This window comes from Felis catus, chromosome F2 (genome assembly GCF_018350175.1).
Source record: "Felis catus isolate Fca126 chromosome F2, F.catus_Fca126_mat1.0, whole genome shotgun sequence".
NCBI lineage: Eukaryota > Metazoa > Chordata > Mammalia > Carnivora > Felidae > Felis > Felis catus.
The window spans coordinates 63,038,392-63,048,217 of NC_058385.1; the positions used below are offsets into that span (position 1 = coordinate 63,038,392).

A 9,826-nucleotide genomic window follows, 5' to 3' on the forward strand; every position below is an offset into this window, starting at 1 on the left:
TATTTTGGGTGTTTTTAGTTTGGGCTATTTTGGGAAAACCATCTTAGGTCATGCATTTGCAAATTTCTTAGACATATGTTTTCACTAATTCTGGCTTTCAGAACTGTCAGATAACATATTTAAGTTTATTCCATGCCGCTGAATTTCTTAGGGAAGCAATAGGAAACTAGTACATTTTCCTTTTATTCTTTTCGGAATTTGTTTAATCTAATAGTTTATGGGTAGACACAACCCATCCAAATCTCTCTGAACTCAGGGCGCCTGGGTGGCTCAGTCGGTTAAGCGGCTGACTTCAGCTCAGGTTATGATCTTATGTGGTCCGTGAGTTCAAGCCCCGCGTCGGGCTCTGTGCTGACAGCTCAGAGCCTGGAGCCTGTTTCAGATTCTGTGTCTCCCTCTCTCTGACCCTCCCCCATTCATGCTCTGTCTCTCTCTGTCTCAAAAATAAATAAACGTTAAAAATTTTTTTTTCATATCTCTCTGAACTCATTCCAAATCGCTGTAGCAATTCACAGGAATTTAACTATAATCTCCAAAGACAAGATACCTAAGTCAGACATCTCTTTAAATGCAGAGTTCTTGAATAAAAGGGGCAAAAAGATGTGTATCTGCATGTACATTGGCAGGCAGTCACAAAAACTACTACTAAGTATATTTTTGCTTTAAAACGAACACCTATTATTGATGCAAACATTTCCAGGATTTTGAGAATATCTGCCATTATGAAACTTGTCCAATTTTGTGAAAATGAGGATATAATCGACATGGTGGGAAAACTTGTTATTCCACTGCTCCTGAGACGTTTAAGCCCGTGACAGAAGCCTCCCCTTTTGCTGGCACTACCCACCCCCACCCCTACCGCCTATTCCCTTGGCATCCCCCACACCCAGTTCTCGTTCAGTAACTTTAACCTATCCCTGTTTATAAACGACAGGAAAGGGAAACCCACTAACGTTTCTGCCTTGCTCCTTTTCCCATTTACAATGAAACTTTACCTGTGTTCACAGATGCACTTAGCATCTCCATTGAATCAATTGCTTGGCTGGAAAAGAGGATGTGGGTGGCAAAAGGGAGTTTCTGATCTTTGGTCTCAAATGACAACATAAGCAGTGAGGTACGTGGCCTTGATCCAACACTGCTTTATATATATTTTATGTATTTTTACTTCCTCGTGTTAAGAAACAGGTAATGCTTTACCAAGAATGTAGACTAACTGGTTTGCTGGGGGTTATTTTGTAAAAATTAAATAAAAGGAACAGAAAGAGAATGTTTCCTTTAACTTTAGTTTCTTTAAAATCTACCAGTCAAATGCTTCAGTTAAACATTGAAAAATACATGAAAGAACAGCTATTTCATTAAAGAGCAAAAAAAAGGGACAAATTTGGCTTAATATTTGGCTTTGTCGCAGCGATATAACAAACTCTAGTTCTTAAAAAATTTTTTTTTCCAACGTTTATTTATTTTTTGGGACAGAGAGAGACAGAGCATGAACGGGGGAGGGGCAGAGAGAGAGGGAGACACAGACTCGGAAACAGGCTCCAGGCTCCGAGCCATCAGCCCAGAGCCCGACGCAGGGCTCGAACTCCCGGACCGCGAGATCGTGACCTGGCTGAAGTCGGACGCTCGACCGACTGCGCCACCCGGGCGCCCCACAAACTCTAGTTCTGATGAAGAGAATGGTTTTATTACCAAGCTGCATTCTGGCTCATAAAACTTTTTGCGTCAGTCTGGAAACTGAAAGTTTCTCACACATTTCTCTCCCCCCAAGGTAAATTTCATAAAGCATGGATTATAGTAATTTTCCCTTTTTAATATAAATCTGAGAGTTAGGGGCCTTGGGGAAGGAAAGGAAACTCTTACACTGTGGTATCTCTCTCCCTTTTAATTTTCTTGACAAATCAACATCCTGTTAAATCAAATACGTATCAAGTGCCTATGGCAGGCGTTATTGAGATGCCAAGCATAGAAAGAGGGTAAGAATGGGGCCCCTGGGTGGCTCAGTTGGTTAAGTATCCGACTCTCAATTTCAGCTAAAGTCATGATCTCATGGTTTGTGGGATGGAGCCCCACATCAGACTCTGCCCTGAGCATGGAACATGCTTAATATTCTCTCACTCTCTCCCTCTGCCCCCCTTCCAGCTCATATTCTCTCTCTCAAATAAAAAAAATAAATAAAATAGGGTAAGACCCAACCCCTATGTTGAAACACGCAAATAAAATTTTGTATATTTTTAAAGATCTATCTTTTTATTTTAATTTTTTTTTAACATTTATCCATTGTCTGAGAGACAGAGTGTGACCAGGGGAGGGGCAGAGAGAGGGGGAGACACAGAATTCGAACCAGGCTCCAGGCTCTGAACTGGCAGCACAGAGTCCGACGCTGGGCCCGAACTCACGGGCCATGAGATCATGACCTGGGCTGAAGTCAGATGCTTAACCGACTGAGCCACCCAGGCACCCCCTAAAGATCTATTTTTTTTTTTAATCTCAAAATCAACAGATTCAATTTTTAGTGATTTGGGGGGAGGGTCTCACAAACTAAAAAAAAATACACATATGTAAAAATAACACTCCTCCTCGCCCAACTCAAGGGCCATAATTAACCAGACTCTTTAGGGTGTGAACAACTTGTTCAGGTTGCTCAAGAAAGTCCCAATTTAAAAACAGTCTCTGTGCTGAAACTCCCTCAGTCCTGAGTGGGCTAGGGCACAGGGCCACCCTGCTCACACGTGACCAGATTCGTTAGTTTAATTTAAAAAGCGCTCAATGGTTTTGCTCAGCTGTGTCTAGTGCTCTGCTACGAATAGTATATAAACTTTCGCTCCAACCAAGCATTTGATTGTTTGTCAACGTAACACACGTAATGAACAGAATGTTTTATTTATCTCTTTATTTGAAAAATCAGTAATACTTTTCAAACGATAACAAGGTGCCTGATACTTTTCAAATGATAACAAGTTGCAAGCCTTCAAATCATATGGGTCTCAGTTAAACAAGAAATGTCAGCTGAACGCAAGCAATTTATAATTGCTGAGGGAACAGTAACTTCCAATCACCTCCCTCTGGGGCCTTGTATCTATATTTTTAAGTGACAGTGTGAATGAACATCTGTTTTTGTAGCGATGTAGATTAAACGTTCCAGGATTTGAAGGAAAGGTATTATACCATTTGCTTTTTCAAGAATGCTGCTGTTAAGGTAATTTGAAGCATAAAACAAACACATTAACTCAATCCAAGAATGTATATTGTCCTTTCATGTAACTACAATAAAAATTGGTGAGCTATCATTGGCTTTCAAAACTGCACAGTTTTACTGACTGATTTTATTGACTGAAGGAAGCGAGGTCTCCATTTCAATGTGGCCACTCGGGATTTAATGTTCTTATTTTTTTTCTATTTGTGCGGTGTTTAAAATTATCGTTTTCAAAAGTTCACAAATCCTGACATCATTTAGTACACTGAATTTAATCGTGATAAAATTACATTTTGCCAAAATAGAATCCCCAAATATCTGAATAGTTACTTGTAATTATCTGAGGTTCACAAGGAAGAATTACTAAGGAAATACTCCAAGCAACAGTTCCATTCACTAAAGATAGTAAGGTTATTATTAATAATAATGAATGACACTGATTTGTTCCCATGCTGGGATTAAGTTTCTGTCCTCGATTTTCTCCTAGATGGCTCACATTTAGCATTTCTTGGAAAGAACTGCTGATTTGATCTGGCCATTTCCTCCCTGGTCCTATTCTCTCCTCAGCCCTGTAAATGGCATGGCCACCCACCCAGTGAATTAGCCAGAAGCCCAGGTCCCCATCCTGATTCCCACTTTCTCCTCTCTATTTCCTTGCACCAATTGCCATCCAGTCCTCTTTATTCTGTCACAAGTGCATCTGGAATCCCTGTCTTTCTCTCCCTCTCCACTCCTGCCACCTTAGACCGGCCGCCATTGCTTCTTTCACGGATCAGCACGACAGTCTCCTGACTGTGCAGTCTCCACTCTTACCCACTCTGAGTCCGTAAAGCATTAAAGGTGTGCTTAAAACATACACCGGGTCACTCAACTTATCTCTCTCAAAGCAATGCTCTGTTTTCCTGTCACTCTTGGGAAAAAAATCCTAATTTCTAACCTTACCTATAATACCTGGAATGATCAGGCTCTGGCTCTGACTTCAGGCTCATTTTCTCCTGCTCCTTGACACAGCGCTGGCTTTATCTCCACGGATTGTCTTAGTCCGTTCACGCTGCTATAACAAAAACACCATGAACTGTGTAACATATAAACACAAATTTATTTCTTATAGTTCAGAAGGCTGGAAAGTCCAAGATCAAGGTCCCGTGTCTGGTGAGGGCCCACTTCCTGGTTCATAGACAGTGTCTCATGTGACAGAAAGGTCAAGGGAGCTCTTTAATAAAGGCACAATCCTATAGATGAGAGTTTCATCCTCATATACCTATTCATCTCCCAAAGACTCTGCTTCCTAATACCATCACATTGTGGCTTAGATTTTAACAAATGAATTGGGGGTGTGGGCACAAACATTCAATCTAGAGCAGATTCCACAAAGAAGCCACAGCTTTTTAGAGTCTTGACACAAATATTCCTTCCCCCACCCACATTATCCCCTCTTTTTGCATTGTTAAAATGTCACCTCCTCAGAGATGCCTTCCCTGACCACCCAGAATGAGATAGTTACTTTCCTTCCAGCATTTATTATGACTTGTAATTGTTTCCTTATTGGTCTCTACACCGTGTTTGGTGCCTTCCCACCACAAACACGTAAGTTTTATGAAGCTTGAGGCTGGGGTGTCTTGTCCACTTTTGAAAAAAAAAAATTTTTAACATTTATTTATTTTTGAGACAGAGAGAGACAGAGCATGAACGGGGGAGGGGCAGAGAGAGAGGGAGACACAGAATCGGAAGCAGGCTCCAGGCTCTGAGCCATCAGCCCAGAGACTGACACGGGGCTCGAACTCATGGACCGCGAGATCATGACCTGAGCTGAAGTCGGACGCTCAACCAACTGAGCCACCCAGGCGCCCCAACCACTTTTTATTTTTAGCACCTGGAGCAATGTCTACAACAAACTGAGTGTTAAATTCGTGCCTGTTACAAAGTAGGTACTTAGAGACTTCTTGTTAACGAAGGTTAAACACTATGTCTTATAGCATTTCATCCTTGGTGAGAGACAGATGTGATTAATGGCACCATTTTACAGATGAGAAAACAAACGTATTCTGGCTATGTAAATTCCCCATGTGGTCCCACAGGTAGAAAATGGCGACTTCAGAAACATATTGCTATGCTCGGTTGCCCGTGTTATTACTAGCCATGGGACTCTACAAGATCTAAGGGGATAAGTCATAAATGGGAGCCCTAAAGGCCCTTCTGCCTGATTAGGAATTATAAAATTGTGATTTCTCTAATTTTACCATTCTTTCTGCATTTCTTAGTTGGAATTCATCTAAAGGGGGCTTTATGCTCCATGTTTTTCATAAACGTCTTATTGTGAGTGATTGAAATTACTAACTAATGTGGATTCCAAAACTCAGGTAGGAATTTTGAATAGACTTAACAAAAACTATTCTGAGAGTAACAGGCAGGGGAAATGGGTGCTTCTTCCTGTTTTTCTTCCCTGCCATTACTGGTTAGGACTCCTCCTCTTGTCTAGGCAATAGAGCAATTATTACCTTCCCACAAACTCTGTAATGAGAGATCATGCATTTTCTATTAGCACAAATGATAGTTATTAGAAATCTCCTGGCAGAGATATTATACTGAACTATCATGAGTTTTTTCATTTAAGTCTTGGGAGTGGTGGGTTTAAGGCGATTTTAGCAATCATTGGTAGACTCCCCATAAATTAAAACTTCCCCAAATACCAACAACAATCCACATACCCTCACAGTCTTCTGCTTTCTATTTCATAGCCTTTCTGGATGGCCTCAAAAGAGAAATTAGGGGGAAAATTATAGAGGAAGAAAAAAGAGAAAAGGTTTATTTTCCCCCTAGATCCTATTATTATATCCATAAATTAACCAGAAAAAGAAACAGCAAACGCAATGAACATAAATACAGCTGCATCAGAGATCTAGACGAGCCAATAGACCTCTCAGCCGTGAATCGGGGAGGGCCAGTGAAAACCAGCGATCACTTAAGATTCGCATTTCTCACAAGTATCTGGAACTCTACCTTCCCAAAGAAGGATTCCTGCTCCTCCTCTGCTTCTCATGGGCATTCATGAGAATATGTCTTTGTCCTTGACCCCTACTTCCCCTTTATCACTTGCCAAACCAGACATCCAGTCCTGCCAGTTGTACCTCTAAAATGCCCCCTGGGTCCCTCATCCCCTCCATCTCTGGTGGCATTATCCTAGTACATGTCTCCACCATCTTCTGTCTGGAATAGTAGAATAAAAACATAATAGCTTCCTGTTGGTCTCCTGCATCCAATACCGCCTCACTCATGCCAGCGCTGATCCATTTTCTTTATAGGAGCCAGTAGGTTCTCTTGAAAACCATAACTGTGACTCATAGAGCTCCTCCGCGAAGGCCCTGTAATAATTCCCTATTGTGTTTAGAAGAAAGTCTAAGATTCTTCATAATTCTTTTAAGACCTTGCAAGGATCGGCCCAAAATTCTTGCTCCTCTTAGGTGATCATCTTGTTTTCAGCCCCGGTAAGCATGCCCAAGAGCCTTGAACGCACGATAGTCTTTTCCTTGAGTCACACGGGCACTGGCTCCTGCCTACAGGTCTCTTGCTCTTTTCTGTGTCAGCACACTCTTCCTGCTCCAGATTGATGATCTCTTCCTCGGGGAAGTTTCCTCCAGCATCACCGCTCCCTCAGAACAGGCATTATGTACCTCTCCATCCTATCCTGACACACAATCAGGGCTCCACAATACATGTTCCCTGACTTTTAACTTTTCTCCCAGGTCACAAGGGCCTGAAAGCTTCTACAACTTAATGTGAATCAGGAGCAAAGGGGGAATATCCACCCTAGCCCTTGCCCACAGTCAGTCTTACTCAGAGGAGATCTGGTAGGTGAAAATGGAAAGCTCCCTACCACCCAGGTGTCAAGAAAGGCTCTGGCAATTGGCTACATGACCAATTGCTGTCTTCGTTCTGTTTCTTCTACTGAGACATGGTAGCTAGGCAACTTCAATAACATTTGGAATCTAACCCACAAAAATCTCATTCCAAGTCAGGATGAAGGGCCAAAACTGGTTGGCTTCCCTTGAGAGCACTCTCCCTAAGGCCATGAATATGGGCCAAGTGTCTGGGAAGAGTTTGTATAAATACCTATGCTGCAAGCACGTCTAGGTATAATGTTTTATTGACTTAATTATGTGACATGGTCAGAGTGTCTGATACAATATGTGGAAGGCCTGGGTTCTCCTACTGTAAGATGAAGCCCGTATGTAAATAATTACCCTGTTAATGTGGCATTTATTTGAAAAACTGGCTGCAGATTGCAACACTGTAAATTAAGCAAAACGTGCAGTCATTTCAAGAGGGCTTTTCCAAGCATGAAATCCTTGCTGTAAGATTTGTGCTGTAAATAACACATATAAATGGAGTACTAAATCGAACGTCTTTTGCATACATATTTGAAGGAAAAGGGCTCAGCAGATAACCTTACCAGATAATGATTTTAAGACGGAAGCAACCATGGAAACAATAGGATTCTTCAGACAAACTTTTACCTTTTCACAGATTCAAATTAGCTGAAGACTGAACATGCCCACTAAGGGGCTCTCTGAATGTCACCAACATTAATATGATAGAGTTGTTACAGATTTTAAAGCAGAATAACAGCTACTTAATTCTCTGTCCCCTCAAAATTCTCTAGTGTGAAGTGATTAAGTTCTTCCTTTTATTTTTTAAAATATGTAGATGTGTATGTAAAACCATAATGAGAACATGTTAAGGCTAGTAATATTCATTCCCTCATACAAACAGAGTTTTATTACATAATTAAAACTTCCCATTTGAGGACAGTAAGTGATGTGGTGGAATTAGTTCACTAGAGAAGGTTAATTTTTTTCTAATTATTTATTAAACAACCTAGCTAATCACAGTTTCTCTATTTCTCAAGTTTTTGCTTGCCTATAATTGTAAGCACATTCTAACTTTCCCTAATACTTTTGATGAATCCCTAAAGGTGTCTTATTTCTAACATGGTTGTAATATTTTGTCCTTCTACAAACCTATCCGTCAATTAAAACAAAGCAATCTCATTATCCTATGTTATTGTCCCTAGCCTCTAATGAGTATTTAGCTGGGGATTTGCTCAATAAAGCAAACACATTGCCATACAAATGATGACTATGTATTTCTCACACTCAAAAAATATATGTTCATGGTGAATATATAAACCTCTAAAAATGTAATAAAGCCTTTAAAAATGCAATAAAATTCAAATATTTAAATATGGATTCAATTTTTAAAAAATGATTCTCCGACTTATTCATGCAAAATTAACCACCAAAGTTTTACTCCACTTTAGTATATACTTCAGCTGGTTTTAGAATAAACATGTTTCGCTAAATCAGTTTAACACAGACAAATAGCAGTAGTCAATTTACCAGATAGAAATCGGGCATATCTATCAGTTATCTGACAGCAAGATCATAGCCAAGAAAAGTTGGGTGCCAAGTAATTGAGAAACTGCTTGAATCCATTTCATGCTCTGACTTCTGAGCAACTATCAAGAAGTTCATTCCTGGGCCAATTATGCAGTATCATGCTTGGAAAACAGGAAACTGCCTTAAGAGGAAGTTGTTACTGTCATTTGTAAGATATCCCAGACAGCTCATTCAAGGACAAGGACGGTATTTTGCTGTGAAGCAGCTGTATTGTACTGGAAAAGGAAATAGTCACAAGAAATGGATATGAATCCTGGCTCTCCCATGTACTACTCTCATGTATAATCTTGGGCAAGTCATTTAATGTTACAGTCTCAATTTTATCATCCTTAAAAAGGCTATAATACCTGCTTCAAAGGACCACAATGAGGCTCATATAAGATCATAAATGCGAAAGTGCTCTCTGTTCTAAAAGACTACTCATCTAAGAGATGATGGTTATGATTCTCCATTCAATAGTCCTTGCCATGGTATTAGCGAATTTATGACCTTGGATGTTGAGTTCTAAAGACCTTACAACATTTTCTTCCTGATTGTAGCATGAATGAATCAACATAGAGAGAACATCTCAGAAATGTTAAAATAGTAAAGTAAATATGACTCATCTGGAATGAGATGCATTTATGTCCAACCTCTGAACTCCTACATGTCATCGACAGCAGGCTTAAAACCTTGCAAATTTAAATACATTGTACAATTTACTTATGCTTATAGGTTTGTTTTTCTTCATGTAAGAGATGTATCCAAATATGTTACATACAAATTGACTCATATTGGAAACAGGTTATTATTTAAAGAAATGCTGTGATAATTTTTTTTTGTAGAATAAAGAGTCCTTCACTGTAGAAAAATAATGGTCTTGTAAATTTGGATTTTTATAAGCCTAGTATTGTGAAAGTGGGCATATACTCCACTAGGATTTTGTTTTAATGTGAACTAGGAAAAAGTAGCTATGTGGGACTAACAGACAATATAAGTAAAGAATTAAAACACTATTACTCATTTAATAATTAATGGGGTTCCTTCTGCAAGCAGAGTCACAGTCACCCTTTAACTGAAGTACTGGCCTTTTTGTGTCAGTCCCCAAACACTGTCATCTGTATGATAGATACTGACTCTTAACTACCCATTCTAGCCTGTTTGTTCCATTTGACTATGACCTGTCACAGATTCTGGA

General features: G+C 39.9%; 1 long non-coding RNA gene across 1 annotated transcript; it reads right to left on the minus strand.

The window, feature by feature from the left end:
* Positions 1 to 1,605: 1,605 nt before the first annotated feature.
* Positions 1,606 to 7,128, minus strand: LOC109496184. Its single transcript, XR_002152080.3, has 3 exons — positions 7,028 to 7,128; positions 4,136 to 4,247; positions 1,606 to 1,664 (listed from the first exon to the last, which is right to left on the minus strand). It is a non-coding gene; the product is annotated as an uncharacterized LOC109496184 (long non-coding RNA).
* Positions 7,129 to 9,826: the final 2,698 nt, after the last annotated feature.